Here is a 17,091-nt window from a genome sequence, read left to right on the forward strand (position 1 = left end):
AGCAGGCATGTTGCTTGGGAGTAATGGTGGAACCACACATGGAGATGGCAATGTCAGGCAAAGGTAGGTTAGTAGAGGGAGAGAAAATGAGGAGTTCAGTTTTTGACAGGTTCAGTTTCAGATAGAGGGAGGACATGATGTTAGAGACAGCGGTAAGACTACCACTGGTGTTTTCTAAAAAGGCAGGCGTGATATCATGAGAAGAAGTGTATAATTGGGTGTCATCAACATAGAGATGGTACTGGAAACCAAATCTACTGATTGTTTGTCCAATAGGGGCAGTATACAAAGAGAAGAGGAGGGGGCCTAGGACTGATCCTTGAGGAACCCTAACAGTAAGGGGAAGGTGAGAGGAGGAGGAACCAGCAAAAGACACAGTGAAGGAGCGGTCAGAGAGATAGGAGGAGAACCAGAAGAGAACGATGTCCTTGAGGCCGATGGAGTGGAGCAAAGTGAGGAGGAGCTAATGATCCACAGTATCAAATGCTGCAGAGAGATCCAAAAGAATTAGCATGGAGTAGTGACCATTAGATTTAGCTGTTAGTAGATCATTAGAGACTTTAGTGAGGGCAGTTTCAGTAGAGTGTAAAGAGTGGAAACCAGATTGAAGAGAGTCGAGAAGAGAGTTATCTGAGAGATAGTGGATAAGACCGGAGTGGACCAGGCGTTCAAGGAGTTTAGAGATGAAGGGAAGATTAGAGACAGGTCTATAATTAGCGGCACAGTTTTGATCGAGGTATGGTTTTTTAAGTAATAGGTGTATGATGGCATGATTAAATGAGGAGGGAAAAATACCGGAAGAGACAGAAAGGTTGAATATTTTTGTTAGGTGAGAGGTGACAGCCGGGGAAAGGGACTGGAGAAGATGGGAAGGAATGGGGTCACTGGTGCAAGTGATTGGGCGAGAAGATGCAAGGAGCCTGATTACTTCTTCTTCTGTAACTGGTTCAAAGTCAGAGAGTGAGCTGGATGCAGTGGGGAGGGAGGACAGTGCATGGTATGAAGGGATTGGGAGATAATTTCCTGTCAAATGTGGTCAATTAATTGGCCAGATCGTCAACGCGAAGATCCGTAGTTGGGGCCTGCACTCTTGGGTTGAGTAGGGAATGGAAAGTGTCAAAGAGACGTTTAGGGTTATTGGACAGCAAGGTGATGAGGGTGTTAAAATAGGTTTGCTTGGAGAGGTGAAGGGCAGAGTTGTATGTTTTAAGCATAAACTTTTAATGGATGAAATCTTCGGGTAGATTAGATTTTCTCCACAGACGTTCAGCACACCTGGAGCACCGCTGTAGGAAACGTGTTTGCAGCGTCTGCCACGGTTGTCGCCGTCTGTGCCGAGTTGTTCTATGTATAGGAGGTGCAGCTTCATCCAGGGCACTTTGGAGGGTTTCATTGTAATGCTTCAGTGCAGAATCAGGACATAAGATGGAGGAGATAGAGGCCAATGAGGACTCCAAGCTCTGCATAAGTTTCTGGGTGTTAATGGCCTGTATGTTTCTATAAGTGTGGAAAGTGGGAGTGACCTGAGTGGGATGGCAGTTCTTGATAGAGAATGAAAGAATGAAAGAAGGCGGTGGTCAGAGAGCGGGAGAATTGCAGTAGTTTCGAAAACTGACAAGTAGGAAGAGGTGAATGATCCCCGTTCATATTCAATGTGTGGTTGGTTTATGTGAAATACATAAAACAAAAACACAAAAAAAGTTTAAAAAACCTTTTTTGAAATTACTTTTTTTTTTAAATTACAAGCCCTTCTGGACGTAAGAGGACCAGAAGTTAAATATTTTTGGAGCACAAGTGAATGTTGATCGTGCAGGTAATTTTACGTGTCGGGTAAGTAGAAAAGAGCCTAATATTCTATAAGATTAATGCCCCAATGATCTCTGGTAAATACAATATCCAGGAAGGAGAATTTTCCGCTGATACGGACGAGCTCCTGGTTGTCGGTAAACATTTTAATTAGAAAACAAGTGAAAAGCTTTTATAAAACTCGATGTAATGCCAACTGTCATTCCAAGTGAGTGAGTGTTTTCTGTAAGTTGGACCCGGTCTTATTTTTGCTAATGGTGAGAATTTTCCAGTAAAATACATTAACAGAAATGCAAATAGGGGTGACGCAATAGGTAAAGGTGCCTGCTTTGCACAAAAGGCCAGCCATCCATTCTTTGCAAGAGATAGTACATAATCAAGGGTTATTCTCATCATTAAATGCCATCACCTTTCCAAAGGACAGGCAATAACTTGCAGATTAGTGGGGGTTTAACATCTAGGACCAAGACCAGTCCTGTGACTGGGGCTCTGAAACGTGCAGATTAGTGGGGGTGTAACGTCCAGGACCAACACCGTTCCTGTGGACAGGGCTCTGAAATTCTCCACCAGAATAGTCCAGCAGTCACGTATGAGTGCCATTGACCCTATTAATTTTCTATGGGACCGCTGAAGACAACCAATGGAAGTGCTCTGCCTTTTCTGGCAGTTGAAGGCCACCATAAGAGACTGTGAGTGCTGTGTATCACAATCGTGGGGGAAGGGTGGTATCTGTCACTGTCATGGGGCACTATGAAAGTAACTGATATTGTGCCTTTCCAGTGGGTAATTGCAGAGTTGCGTGTTGGTAATGGTGGCATGGTTTTGGAAAAGAGTTGTTGTCAGTAGCCAAAACCTCGGACAAGCGCTACACACTATAAGAGCTACATGTGACCCACCCAAGGCTAAAGATGATCTGGGTCAAAGATTTGTGCTTGCCCCAACGCTAAAAATGACCAACCAGCCAAGGATTACAAAAGTGAAAAAAATGACTCAGCTCTCAAAAATTAAAACATTTGTTGATGGTAGAATTTTCATTTTTTATTTTTTTCATATGAAACATTAATAATGGTCTGGTGGTACAAAAAGTCTTGGAGGATCTCCCAAATTTGCAAAGGCAAACCATTGACATGTCTATTACACCACACAAGGTGTGTCATTTATTTGGCTGAATGAATTGAGGTTTCTTCATCAGATTATCACTGCCTGGACTACAGATCATGTGACTGCTAGTCCGGCCACGCCTCTTCTACAGGTCAAATTCTGTCTTTTTGGTATGGTCTCCAATGTATCAAGGCTTTGCGGAATTTTCATTTTACTATTATACGCAGCTCTAGCCACTTTTACAAAGTTAAGGTGGTTAGCTATGCTGATAAGTAGAGATTAGTGATGAGCGAGTATGCTCATTACTCGAGATTTCCAAGCATGCTCGGGTGTTCTCCGAGTATTTTGGGCGTTCTCAGAGATGTAGTTTTTTTATGCAGCTGCGTGATTTACGGCTGCTACACAGCCTGAATACAAGTGGGGATTCCCTAACAAACAGGCAATCCCCACATCTATTCAGGCTGTCTAGCAGCCACAAATCATGCAGCTGCGTCGACAAAAACTGAATCTCTGAGCATGCCCAAAATACTCGGAAACCACCCAAGCATGCTCGGAAATCTCGAGTAACGAGCATACTCGCTCATCACTAATAGAGATGAGAAAATTTTCAGAACCTTGGCTCAGGGTCAACATCAGTATTCCATGGGCACCTGACATCTCTCATCTAACAGTGCCCCTGACTCCTCATTTGATTAGCCGACCTGGCATGATGTCATCATCACCAGGCCAAGCTAATCACAACAGGATGCCTGTATGTAGCAGGTGGTTCACAAGGCTCCCGCCAGCAGCCATGGGATACTAATGTGGTCCATGGACCAGGCTTCTGTGAATCGATTCGCTCATCTCTACAAATAAAGGTTGAGCCAAATTTATACATTGTGACTTTTTAACAAGTTGCATAAAAAGTTGTAACCTCAGCCCCATAGAGTGATGGAGTAAGTAGTGGGAAAATATATCTAGATAAGTTCTAGTTTTATTTCCAGATATATTTTATATGTAAAAATGCCCGATATTGTGCAACACTTTAATAAATTGAAGGCAAATATCGTGAAAGGAAGCACAAGGAAAAGTGATTACAAAAATTCTCCTAATGATAAGTTCCCCCCAAAGAGTTTTGTGACATTGGGAATCATTCACGTCGGACTGCAGTGCTACGGTCACACGCCTGTTTTTCTCTCATCCACCTAAATCGGTCCGATTATGCTAATCATGATCTGATTAGACTTTGATCGTAGTGTGAACAGAGTGTGAGCCGATTTTCTCAGATTAGGAGAAAACATTTTTTCCATCTTCTCCATTCAATCTGTCCATGAAAATTGGACCGTACTTGGATATCATGCGAGTGCGGTCCGAGGAAAAAATTGGACATGTGCATGGCCCAGTACAATAACATCAGGGCCAGTGCCATCCATCAACGCGACGGATAGCACTCTTCCAATTTTTACAGTCATAGCAACAAGCCCAAATTCATATTCATGTTTTCGGAATCGCAGTATTGCAATATACCCCAGGCCTATTATTAACTATATCAATTGATTTTTAGATCATATTTTTAATATATCATTTATAGTCTCATGGTATCATTAGTAGAGTTGGTGCAAATTGGTTCTCATGACCTGGTCCATCAGCCACGTCAGTAATCTGTGGCCACTGTATGGGAGCAATGATAACCCCTTCTTACCTGAAGGTATACGCGGCTCTCCTTTTAATTAGCCGGCCTGGTGTGCTGTCATCATAGTGGTGTGACGTTGCTTCAAGCCGGCTAATTAAAGAAGAGCTGCCGATGCCATCAGGGAAGAGATGGTTCCCAAGGATTCCATCCAACGGCGGTAGATTACTGACGTGGTCGATGGCCGTGGTCATGCGAATTAATTCTCACCAACTCTACTAAAAAATATTTACAATGCCAGCTTTTCTTATTCTTTGTGTCTTAGTGAATGAGTGACATAATTTATCTTCTAGTATGAGTGATGATGTCATCATAGTTCCCTTTAACAATATCATTTTTCAATGTGGACAAAGACTGAAGTGGTCACTTTCTCCGAACTATACAAAGCATAGATAAGAAGTCATTTTTGTATTTCACATGTATTTATCATCACGGTTTTTCTAGATAACCCCAGCATTGCTGAGATGGTTAATAATATTGTACCGTACGGTGTTTTTCTGCTTAGGAAGCTTCACGAGTGCTGAGTTGATTTTAAATATCTCATCAAATGTTGCCTGCAAAATCCCCTCGGTAGTAACTTAGATGATCCCTGGCATTAAGACAATTCTGGCACTGTGAAGTGAGTGCATCCCTGATCAATTCACTGCTGTCAGTATGAGAGAGCCTGGACAACAACACACAACAAGCAAATCCGCTCCGAGAGCAGGTGAAGTCCCGTCCATTCTTTTCATTTCCCCCCCCAAAAAAATATAGAATTTTGTTTTTTTGCAAAGTCATAATATTTCTGAATTCTCGGTAATGACATTTCATCCTATTCTCGGGATTTCGATTTTTTGGTTAAGTGTTTAAGGCATACTTTTAGAATTCTTTTTGTTCTTCAGATGTCAGAAGACAAGCCAAAAAAAAGTATAGAGATTTTCCAAAATGAGCAGGAAACCATCGCTTGGCTGGCAGGAGGTAGGTTACATTTTTTGTCTATTTCTATGCAAATATTTAACGTAAGACTAGATCATGGACTGTTTAACTCTCGCTATGAATCTGTATTGATTGAGTCGAAAAAAGATACCTGCTAATTGAAAAATAGACTAACTGGAGTGGGAAATGTTAAACAAAAAATTTGGAATTTTTATAAATATTTGATATTGCCATTTTTTTGTGAAAGCTGATGTAATTCCATCCATATTCGCTAATTGATAAGTTTATATCTCTCTATGGATTTGCTTGCAACAACTTCTGGTGCATATTGAGCAGCTTGATGTTCAGTAGATAAATGCAGCTCTATGTTATTGGGTATATGACAAGACTGGGCGGATTTGGTCAACCGTTAACATATGGTAGAATTGTCTAAGACCCCAATTTTGAAAAAAATATTAATTTTTCAATCCATCTATTCTTCGATGCATCTTATCACCCAAGGTTCATAGATAAGAGTCGATAAATTTGATTGTCAAAACTTAGTCAAAAAGTAAATGAAATAATGTACAGATGTAGCACAATGGAGATTTTTTTCTATTTGATATTATGTTTTATCATTTCATATTTTCTTAGAATTGTAAAAAAAATCTAAAAGAACTAAAAAGTAACTCAAGTTGAGAAAGTCATAGAAACAAGAACTTTTCATTGGTGGAATAAGCCTCCCATCATTCTCTAGACCAGTGTTAAACCAACTCCAGTCTTCAAGAACCACCAACAGATCATGTTTCCAGGAATTCCATAATCTGTTCAATACTAAGGAAATCCCTGAAAACATGATCTGTTGGTGGTCCTTGAGGAATGGAGTTGGGGAACACTGCACTAGAATGAAGCTTTTAAGGATCCCATAGGCGTTCATAGCAATTTCAGCTTCTGTTGGCTTTTCCGGGCATTTTTTTGAGAGCAATAAGAAGGCCCGATAAAATGAAATAGTAGTTAACTTCAAGTCTCTTACTAAAGCTGGAAAAGGTGCTGGGAGCTATATGCTTCATTCTAGTGCATGGTAGGAGTTTCAGGGCCTGGATCCCTAAGATAGCAAGTTCTGATGTTTCTTGACATCATGTGAAAAACTTTCTCAAACTGGATGTACACTTTTTTTAATTTCAGCCTTGACATGTAGAAGAGCATGATGGTTTAGTGGGTAACACTATTGACTTGCAGCATTGAGGTCCTGGGTTCAAGTTCAACTCTATGTGAAGTTTGTATGTTCACTGCATTTTAGCGGGAATCTTCTTGTGTTCATGTTGTTGACCCCACCACCCAAAGTGATAGATTAGTTCACGTTCTCTTTGAGCCTTATGCCACAAAGATTTTCCAGTGGTTAAAACGTTTGCCACTATAAACATGCAGTCATCCATGTAGTAAACATATAAACGTCATCTATGGGACCGCATCGGAAAAAATCCTACCATATGCCAACTTTTCTATTAGGCTCTCAGTTCACAACCTTATAATTTCTGTGTTTTTATCGATCCATTTCTTCTTTGTTTTCCTTTATTTCTTCCAAGTACTATTATTTTTGCCAATAAGTTGGATCTTAAGATAATTCCGCAAGATTAGCATAGCCAAAAAGTTCTATAGTTTACCCCCTATTCATTCAGATCTTCACTTATACTATAGCAAAAACAACGAGACCATGGCATTGCCAGATGGCTTCCATTCCTTCGTACCCGCTCTTCGGGGATTTCAATCCATTAAAGAGACTAATTTTTAGAGATGAGCGAATTTGCTCTGGTTCCCTCTTATTCGGCAAGCTATAGTGCTTGCCAAATAAGCTGTAGAGGAAACCCGGCTTCCTGGATGGTGCCGGTCGATCAGCTCATCGCCGCGACAGCTGCATGTGTCGCGGCTGTGTGACAGTCACGACACATGCATTGAGCGCTCAACTCATAGACTCTCCATCCATGTGTCGTGACAGTGAAACAGCGGCGACACATGCAACTGCGGCGCCGATTAGCTGATCGGCCGGTGCCATTCAGGAAGCCAAGTTCCCTCTGCAGCTTGTTCGGCAAGCGCTATAGCTTGCCAAATATGAGGGAACCCGATCCAATTCGCTTATCTCTACTCATTATAAATGTAATACTTTGTGTGGCGTTTGTACATCTAAAGGCCGATAGAGCATTCAAGGATTTGTAGTTTGCAACAGCTGGAGACCACTCCCCTAGTGCATGACTCCGTGAACGAAATTGCCTCTATTAATGGTGGTGATAACTGGTGATCCAGCTGGTGATATTAGTTCTGTTTTTCCATTAGTTTCTAAAATCCCTGGTGATCCAGTTGGTTGTACAATTTTTGGTGATTCAGTAGGGTATAAGTTCCTTTGTGATCTAGTGGTTTTTAAAATCGCCATTAAAAGTCATATAATCCATGATGGAAATGGAGAATAAAATCACTGGCATCTGAGTCTATGGGTTACACAATGCCTAGTGATCCTTCATGTTAAAAAAATACTATGTTGGTCGATTGGTTAATATAATGCTTGGTTAAATGGTTTATAGTTCACAAGGAGACCCCCAAAAATTTTTTATTAAAAAATACCTTTATTATCCAATTTATGAAAAACTAGTGGACACAAAACCATCACCAAAGAATTTTGGTACTTGAATAGAAAAGATCTATTGTATGGCGAGAAAATAGAATAGAAAAGATCTATAGTATGGCGAACTCAGTCGAGGGGTTCAAGAGAGGCCTGGATGTCTTCCTGGAGCAGAACAATATTGTATCATACAATTATTAGGTTCTGTAGAAGGACGTAGATCTGGGTATTTATTATGATGGAATATAGGCTGAACTGGATGGACAAATGTCTTTTTTTGGCCTTACTAACTATGTTACTATGTTACTATGTTACTATTGAGGTGCCTATCCCTAATTGCCTATCACTCATTAACACCCTACCTGACAACGGAGGTTGGCACCGTAAACCTGCGCAGTGGCGCCCCCGCTCACTGTCGACTGTCCCTTCTATCCTACAACTCCCTATAAGGGAAGGGATGGAAAGATATATTATATTGATAGATAAGGACCAAAGGATGGGCACTGTCCCTTAATCTGGCCCTGCCTCACTGCGGAGGTTGGCACCCTGAATTTTCACGATATATGGGGCCCCTGCTCCTCGACGGATGTCCCCAAAAGAATTCTCACAAACTCGACACGTTTCTCCTCCCAAAACAGGTTCATCAGGAGTATATTCACATATTATCAGAGACCGCTACTTAGCTTATTGTGTTAGTTGTCCATAACGATGCAGGACATCAGCATCAGCACGTATACTGGTACTTAGGATAATTGTTGATCAGAACAATTCCTGCAAATCCCACTTCCCCCCTTTTTTTTTCTCTCCCATGGTTCCCCACTGTCTGTTTATATATGGTCTTACATTTTAGCACCTTTTACTAAAGCCATATATTGCTCCGACATTAATCTATTAGGGCAATACTTTTTGGGACAGCCGTCGAGGAGCAGGGGCGCCATATATCGTGAAAATTCATATTCATGGTGCCAACCTCCGCTGTGAGGCAGGGCCAGATTAAGGGACAGTGCCCATCCTTTGGTCCTTATCTATCAACATAATATATCTTTCCATCCCTTCCCTTATAGGGATTTGTAGGGTAGAAGTGACAGTCGACGGTGAGCGGGGGCACCACTGCGCAGGTTTACGGTGCCAACCTCCGCTGTCAGGTAGGGTGTTAATGAGTGATAGGCAATTAGGGATAGGCACCTCCCTAGGTCTTTTCTATTCAAGTGCCAAAATTCTTTGGTGATGGTTTTGTGTGGACTAGTTTTTAATAAATTGGATAATAAAGGTATTTTGTAATAAAAAATGTTTTGGGGTCTCCCTGTGAACTGTTTACTTGAATTCCACTCCATTAACTTGATTTTTGCTGTGATTTTTTGTTAAATGGTTTATACCAGTTGGTTGCAACATCATTGGTGAGTCAGTGAATTTAACCTCCCTGTTGGTGATTTATTTCCAAAAATTCCTGGCACCTTAATATCCCAATTCCTAGTGATCCGGTGTAGCCATTTGATCCCAGGTGGTAATATAGTTAGTCAAATCCTCAAATGATCAAACAGTTTATGACTTATTTACTAATTTTTACCTAGTGGCTTAGAAACTCTATTATTATCTAATGCTTTGAGACCATAGTCTTAAACCAGGGATGGAGCACCCATAGCAATAGATTATGCAGCAGCTATGGGGTCCAGGAGTCAGGGAAACCCAGTGCCGAGCGGCTCTGCCCTTAACTCTCACCCTTTGTTACAATTTTAGTGGTAGCTGGATCACCAAAATGCAGATACTGTTGAATATAATGGTGCAAGGGACCATTTTACTGGGTGGAAGATTGTTGGGTCAACCATATTCTGCGTAGGCTGCTCTGGTGGTCATCATATAGTGTTGAGATGGTAGAGGCATCATATATCATATCATGTGGGGGATGTGGGAGTCATCATACTTTGAGGAAGCTAACACATTGTGTGGTCCATCATACTGAGAAGGGACTGTTGGGGCCATCATCCTGAGTGGGGGGTCCTAATACTATGTGTGGAGCACATCACACTGTGCAGGGGAAATTTTTTGACATCATGCTGAGTGGAAGCCATCTTTCTTTGGCAGATATTATATTGTGTTGGGTCAATGTGGTGACATCAAACTGAGTTGAGGACACTGTAGCGACATCCTGCTGGGTTAAAGGTATGAGGGCATCATAGTGTGTTGAAGCACTGTGGCAGCACCTTACTTTGCTTGGGGGTACTTTTGGGAACAAATTGTTTGGGGGATTTCATTGTGGGGATATTGCGTTGTGCCAGGTGGTGCATTTAATTTTAAGGGGGCCATGAAAAGAGTATTGTAGTGGATGAGAACACAAAGGGGCTTCAGTGGGAGTTTCATTACTGTGTATGTGCTGGAATACATGTCCCTCTCATTGTTTTTAAAAGTTGGGAGGTATGAGAGGATCCTGTGAGTGCCGCACCCTTGGTAAAGACCTTTAAAAAATAGCACTAAATAAAAAGGAACATATTTCTGGAGCTATATGGTGGATTTAAAGAAGAAAAAAGTGGAATACTCAGAGGAGCAACATCAATAAAATAAGAGCAAAAAATGTCCAGTTTTTAACAAAACCTGTGCAGTTTGTGTTCTTATTTTATCCCCAGTGCATCTCTAACTAAGTTTTGCATCTCTTTTTTCTTCAATCTGCCGCACATCTCCAGAAACATGGGATTTTTAATTTAGTGCTAGCTCTTATAGTTTTTACTAATGGGGCATTGTTCGCAGAATGATAATGCAGAGCAGCCTAAAGACATGCCCAAGAGGATCCTGTTAGCCCCGCCTCTTGGTAAAGCCAATAAAATTAACGTTAAATAGCTGTGTCCATATTTCTGGCACCATAAGGCGGATGTCATGCAGCTGCAGTGCAGTACAGGGCAACCTCCACCAAGGGGAGCTTGGTAGGGAAGCCAGACTGCACACACAGAGCAACTGAACAGACGCCACCTAGTGGCGAGAGCGAGTTCGGAAAAGCCGAGTCAGATCACAAGACAGCACAATAGTACAAATGGATTTAAACAGAATGAATAGTCAGGACATAGCAAGGGATAAGTAAACCAGGACGGACAAAATAGGGTACAATAGCGACAAACTGAAACAGAGTCAAAGAGCCAAGCCAAGATCATAACCAGGGAGTCAAGCAGGGGGAGATAACAGACACAGGACAAGTCGGGGTTCACAGTAGGACAAACCAAGGGCTTCCAGAGTCAGGTTCACACGCCAAAGACAGAGCTATAGCTGACACAGCCAGCAAGATTCATGGGAGCTAAATAGCAAACCTGAACCCAGAAAGAGGCAGAGCAAAGTTAACCCTTGACATGATCCGTCCAGAAAAAAGAGCAGACACTAATAAACTCTGGAACGGATCATGACAGCGGATTCACAGAGGAAAAAAGGCGGAATACTCAGGGGAGCAGTGGGAATAAAATAAGAACAAGAACTGTTCTCTTTTTACCTGGTGACCAGCTCCTCTTTAAATGGTCTCAGACTCACATTTTATTGGTACCTTTATGATTTTTTTGGCACTTTTGCTCTATGTAAACGCTTCTGTTAATGTTATTTTAAAGCCGCTTAGATTTCTCTTTCGCCCTCACTGAATAGGGATATTTTCCTGACCTGTAAATAAAGCTCATATATAGTTGCATAATGCTTATATTGTTTATGTACAATGGAAAATTTATTAGTGTATATTCAGCATGTCTCCCTCCCGGTGATAAATATTTTACAACCGCATTCTAAAAGGAATGTATATTTCACATTTCGCTCGTATGATGCATTTAATTCAATATTTAAATCTGGCTTCTATTCACAGGTGATATCGTATCTGTGTAATGCAGTTACAAATGATTCAACCGTAAATATATAAAAAGCGAGCAAACAAAGAACTCACATTATGTACACGTCCCAGGGATGAATGTAATGGAGAAAAAACTTGTAAAATTATAACAGCAGAAATTCATTGATTTTTTTTTTTTAAATAAAATAGTAAAAAAACCTAGATAATTGTGTGTAGTAAGAAACAATTGTGTTTTTATTACCGTAACTAAATTTATCTTTAAAAGAAGGTTTGATGATTTTTAAAGAGATTTTTCAATATGTTTAAAAAATTGTCCCAAAATATTAAAATAATAAATATATTTATAGTCACCAGGTAATAATAATAATAATCTTTATTTATATAGTGCCAACATATTCCGCAGCGCTTTACTGTTTAACAGTTCATATGCAAGTCATAAGTAACAACTTTCAAAATAATACAGTAATTAAAGCAAAATAAATCTCACTCAGTCACTTCAGTCTTTGTGAATTGTTCAGAAGTATTGATTGATGCATGTTACCACTGCAGCCAAAGACTGGTCTTAAAAGTGGTGGTAGCATGGTTGTCACATGATCGTTGAGTCCAGTGATTGGTTGCAGAGGTCATGTGAGACTTGTCAGAATTTCTTATTAATTAATATTAATAGAGTGTTCCTTGAGAAAACTAATGATTCCGAGAGCCTCCACTTATACAGATCCATTGATTCCGAGGTCAACTTTCCATGTCTAAAGCTCCAAGTATTCTGAGATCCACCTTCCATATATACAGATCCAGTGATTCAGAGGTCCACCCTTCATCTATACAGATTCACTTACTCAGAGATCATTGCTTCATCTATACAGATCCAATTATACAGAGATCCATGCTCCATCTATACAGAGCCAATAATTCTGAGATCCACTCTCCAATTATATAGACACAATAACTCAGAGAACCACCCTTCATCTACACAGATCCAATGATTCAGAGAACCACCCTCCATCTTTCCAGGTCCCATGATTCAGAGATCTACCCTTCATCTATACAGATTAAATGATCCAGAGATCCATGCTCCATCTATATAGATCCAGTGATTTAGAGAATCACCCTCCCACCTATACAGATCCAATTTTTTAGAGTCCACCCTCCATCTATCCAGATCCAATGATTCAGAGAACCACCTTCCTTCTATCCAGATCCAATGATTCAGAGATCCATGCTCCATCTCTACAGATCCAATGATTCAGAGATCCATGCTCCATTTAAGGTCCAATGATCCTGAGATCCACCCTCCATCTATACAGATCCACTGATTCAGAGATCCATGCTGCATCTACAGGGTGGGCCATGTAGATGGATACACCTAAATAAAATGGGAATGGTTGGTGATATCAACTTCCTATTTGTGGCACATTAGTATATGGGAGGGGTAAACTTTTCAAGATGGGTGGTGACCATGGCGGCCATTTTGAAGTCACCCATTTTGGATCCAACTTTATTTTTTCCAAAGGGAAGAGGGTCATGTGACACATCAAACCTATTGAGAATTTCACAAGAAAAACAATGATGTGCTTGGTTTTAAGGTAACTTTATTCTTTCATGAGTTATTTAAAAGTTTCTCTTTGTTTATTATTATTATTATTTACAGCCATTGACTTGTCGCAGAGCTTAACACGTGAGGAGCAGATAGAAATTGTGTTGATGTCTGGTGAATGCAGTACCCAGGTCATTGCAGCAGATTTCAATGCAAGACACCCTACGCAAGGAAACTGTCACCATTCCCATATTATTTAGGTGTATCCATATAAATGGCCCACCCAAAAAGCTTTGCCTCATCACTGAACATAATGTTCTGTGTCAACTGAGGGTCCTGTTCAAATTTTTGTTTTGCCCATTCTGCAAATTCAGCGCACGGACCTGGGTCATCCTCGTTGAGATGCTGCAGCAGCTGTACTTTGTAAGGCTGCCATTTGTGAGTAGCTAATATCCGCCGAAGGAATGTTCGACTGATGCCAGATCGGCACGCTGAATTTGCAGAATGGGCAAAACAAAAATTTGAAAAGGACCCTCAGTTTACACAGAACATTATGTTTAGTGATGAGGCAAATGTTTTTTGGGTGGGCCATTTATATGGATTCACCTAAATCAAATGGGAATGGTGACAGTTTTCTTGCGTAGGGTGTCTTACATTGAAATCTGCTGCAGTGACCCGGGTACTGTGTTCACATGACATCAACACAATTTCTACCAGCTCCTCATGTGTTAACCTCTGTGACATGTCTATGGCTGTAAACAAAGAGAAACTTGTAAATTACCCATGACAGAATAAAGTTACGTTAAAACCAAGCACACCATTGTTTTTCTTGTGAAATTCTCAATAAGGTTGATGCGTCACATGACCATCTTCCTATTGGAAAAAATAAAGATGGATCCAAAAGGGCCAACTTCAAAATGGCCGCCATGGTTACCACCCATTTTGAAAAGTTTTCCCCCTCCCATATACTAATGTACCACAAACAGGAAGTTTATATCAAAAACCATTCCCATTTTATTTAGGTGTATCCATATACATGGCCCACCCTGTGTACAGATGCACTGATTCAGAGATCCATCTTCCATCTATAAAGAGCCAATGATTCAGAGATTCACCCTCCATCTATACAGATCCAATGATTCAGAGAACCAATCTCCCATCTATATAGATCCTATGATTCAGAGATCCACCCTCCATCTATACAGATCCAATGATTTAGAGATCCATGCTCCTTCTATCCAGATCCAATTGTTCAGAGATCCACCCTCCATCTATAAAGAGCCAATGATTCAGAAATCCACCATCCATCTATACAGATCCAATGATTCAGAGATCCATGCTTCATCTATACAGATCCAATGATTCGGAGATCCACCATCCATCTATAAAAAGCCAATGATTCAGAGAACCAAACTCCCATGTATACAAATCCAATGATTCAGAGATCCACCCTCCATCTATACAGATCCAACGATTTATAGATCCATGCTCCATCTATCCAGAGTTAATGATTCAGAGATCCACCCTCCATCTATACAGATCCAATGATTTAGAGATACATGCTCCTTCTATCCAGATCCAATTGTCCAGAGATCCATCCTCCATCTACAAGAGCCAATGATTCAGAGTTCCACCATCCATCTATAAAGATCCAATGATTCAAAGATCCATGCTCATTCTATACAGATCCTTTGATTCGGAGATCCACCATCCATCTATAAAAAGCCAATGATTCAGAGAACCAATCTTCCATCCATACAGATCCAATGATTCAGAGATCCACCCTCCATTTATAAAGATCCCATGATTCAGAGATTCATGCTCCATCTAAGATCCAATGATCCTGAGATCCACCCTCCATCTGTAAAGATCCAATGATTCCGAGATCCATGCTTCAGCTATACAGGGGATGTTTTCCAATCTATCTCCTAAAGATGTCTTGAGCGGCAGTTCTCACAGGAGTTATTATCATGAGACAAACCCTTTAATTAGAATTTACCTTCAAAGCGGTAAAGGTTCAGTCAGGATCCCCAGTGAAAACATATTTCACAGTCTTAAGACCCCATTAGCTGTAAGGGGGTGTTCACACTGCGTCTTTTAGTAGCAGTCTAGAGTTTTGTAAACTTGAAACACCTTTCATATATTTTTTGTCATTTCTGAGTGCTTTTTCAGTGTTTATTGTTAGCATTCTTTGAGTGCCTTTTTGTTGGCAATTTCTGGACTTTTTTGGAAAATCTATTTAACAATGAAGAAAACACTGGCGTATTTTTAAGCAAAAACACTGACAACATGCTCAAATTGACACTTGGTCATGTTCTAAGCTTTTCCATTGATTTTTATAGTTTAGAATTGAGAAGGTAGATGAAAAAAATGAACTTATCACTTGTTTTAACTTTTCTTTGAAAGTTTGAAGCATTTAAAAGACTCTACGAAGCCCAAACATATGAACAGCAAGTCTGGTCTGTCACGGTCAGCTGCAGCTGCTGATGCGGCCCAGCCCATAGACGCCCCCAAGCAGACGACCCCCGGGGACGCAATACGGACCCTATATACCACAGAGGGGGACCCTGGCCTACCCGAATTTGGGGAGGACAGAGATCGGGGTTCTGTGGCAGCTGAGCATGTGGGCAAAGAAAGAGACACGTAGGACTTGATTACACCACACAACTTCAGGTATAGAGAAAGTAAAGTTTACTAAAGTAGTCACACAGTACATAAGCAAAACATAATGATGTCAGGCTCCCGATTCCACACCTCCAGAAGGGTACCACCCAGTGGACCCCAAGGCACCAACGGATCACCGAGGCACACATAGGCGGGACATCAGGACACAGGCAGGACATCAGGGTACACAAGGTCATTAGGATGCAGGCAAGACATCAGGGTACAGACAGGACATCTGGACACAGGAAGGACATCAGGACATCAGGAATACCGGATAGACATCTGGGACACTGGCGTGGCAGCCAAGGTCATCAGCTGGGACACTGGCATGACAGTCCATGGCATAAGTTACATCAGGACATCGGACACAGGAAGGACATCAGGGTACACGAGGTCATCAGGACACAGGCAGGACATCAGGGTACAGACAGGACATCGGGACATCTAGACCCAGGGTCGCCGGCAGACATCAGACAGGAGTCGTTCGGTTCCAGACATCCGACACGACCTACAGGCACCACCAGTTATCAGGCTCCAAGCTCCAGACAGCGGTCATCAGGTTCCAGACTGTGGTCATCAGGCTCCTGGCATCGGATCTAGGAAGGAACTCAAGCGGGATGGTGCTAGATCAGCAGGACTGCTGGGCCTGCCAGGAGCTAGCACCACATGGTATCCAGAGCACAGAGTAGATGCTCAGCAGAAACACCAGTTACAAGAGACTCAAAGTCACTGGGTTTGAGGCTCTAGATGCAGAGGGATTCCAGGAACATAATCACAGCAGACACAGTTCAGACAGGTTCAGGTACAGGATAGGAACAGGATCAAGGATTCGGGCCTGGATATACCGCCTCCAGGACAGGTGCCAGAACAGGACAAAACAGGAATCAAGGCAAGGACTTTGGTACCAAAACGTAAACAGGAGAGGTGCAGGAACACAGACACACATAGCAAAGTTCAGGAGCTTTGTGTGTGGCTCAGGCCCCGCCCATAGGGCAGGG

Source organism: Ranitomeya imitator, chromosome 8, assembly GCF_032444005.1.
Source record: "Ranitomeya imitator isolate aRanImi1 chromosome 8, aRanImi1.pri, whole genome shotgun sequence".
NCBI lineage: Eukaryota > Metazoa > Chordata > Amphibia > Anura > Dendrobatidae > Ranitomeya > Ranitomeya imitator.